Consider the following 1,500-nt stretch of genomic DNA (forward strand, 5'->3'; position numbering starts at 1 on the left):
ATAAAACATGTAGAACTGTATTGGCAAATCATGTTTCAATTTGTTTCTTAATTAAGGAAATAAATAAAGAATGTTAAAACAAATAACGTTGTCAAATAGACGTGAGGTGTGATATGTTATTAATTTTGTAGAATTGCCCACAAGAATCCCATATGAAGAGCCGCCACCATGAATAAGTACAAAAGGGAAGAGCCGCTGCCGCCACCATCAAGTAAGTGAAAATTGTGTCACAAATTTCCCAAGGTTTCTCTACCTCAACCGGCATCTTTGGTCCTTCATAAGATAATCCACTCCTTAAAGTTACCGCCTTGCAATGCTCTTTTCCGTCTCTTTTTGGAACTTCAGTATGTCTAGGAAAAGTGTCTTGTGGTCTTGCCTTCAAATCATTGGCGAGTTGTCACATTTGCCTCTCTAGGTTTCTTATCGCTATATCATTTCTAGTCATGTACTCATTCATCATATTCTTGAGGCTAGAATTATTATTCTCTGCTGGCTATGGTGGAACTTGTTGATTCTGAGTAAACTGCTGCGGTGGCGGTTGATTATTGGGTTAAGTAGGTGGAATATAAGGCTGCTTGTACTGCTGGTGCTGCCATTGGGTTGCTCCACTAGAACTTCCTTGACCTCCCCATTAAAAGTTGAGATGGTGTCTCCACCCCGAATTGTATGTATTTGAATAGGGGTTTAAAGTTCCTGTTGTTCCCGTGACCTACATAATAAACAGAAGCTAGATTATGTGGACAATTCTCATAAACATGATTATCATTACAATAAGAACAAATAATTTTATTAATTTGGCAAATAAGAGAAGGGGTTGGGCAGTATATTCAGGTTGCACAAGTTACGCAGGTTGCACTGGTGTGGCCAGTGTATTCTTCTTGTCCAATGCCATCTCCTTGAGCATTTGGTTCATTGTCACCATTTTTTTCTGCATTGAAGTTGCGATGTCCAATGCTAACACTTGTGATGTGTCTTGCTTCGAAGGTGCAGATTTCGACATTTGAGAACACCATAGCTCATTATGCAAAGCTAAGTCCTCCAAAATATCAACTATTTCGTTGAAGGTCTTCTTTGTGAAGGCTCCATTTGAGCATTGTTGAGCATCATCTTAGTGAGCTGGTCCAAACCTCAAAAGAATTGCTCGATCTGGATACATGGTGGTAATCCATGGTTTGGACACTTTCGCAGCAACTCCTTGAATCTCTCCCATACCTCATGCACTGGTTCACGATTGTATTGTCTAAAAGTGACAATCTTTTCTCTTATGTCAGCATGGTGAGTAGGAGCGAAATACTTTGAAATGAACTTATCTACTAGCGACCCCCATGTTCTTGCCTGATTCTTAAGAGAAAATGGGAAAAGAGTTAATCTTAATGCATCATCAGTTATATTTGGAAATATATATGCATTTGCTATTTGAAGAAAAGTTTTAAGATGGTCATGAGGATCTTCGTGTTCACGCCCCCCGAACTGTCCTAATGTCTGAATCATTTGAAACAT

General features: G+C 39.2%; 1 non-coding gene across 1 annotated transcript; it reads left to right on the plus strand.

The window, feature by feature from the left end:
• The first annotated feature begins 1,162 nt into the window (after positions 1 to 1,162).
• LOC148213173 (small nucleolar RNA R71) lies at positions 1,163 to 1,269 on the plus strand. The gene has a single exon (XR_015793079.1). It is a non-coding gene; the product is annotated as a small nucleolar RNA R71 (small nucleolar RNA).
• Positions 1,270 to 1,500: the final 231 nt, after the last annotated feature.

Source organism: Momordica charantia, assembly GCF_013281855.1.
Source record: "Momordica charantia cultivar OHB3-1 chromosome 1 unlocalized genomic scaffold, Mcharantia_2.0 BLBB01000001.1, whole genome shotgun sequence".
Lineage (NCBI taxonomy): Eukaryota > Viridiplantae > Streptophyta > Magnoliopsida > Cucurbitales > Cucurbitaceae > Momordica > Momordica charantia.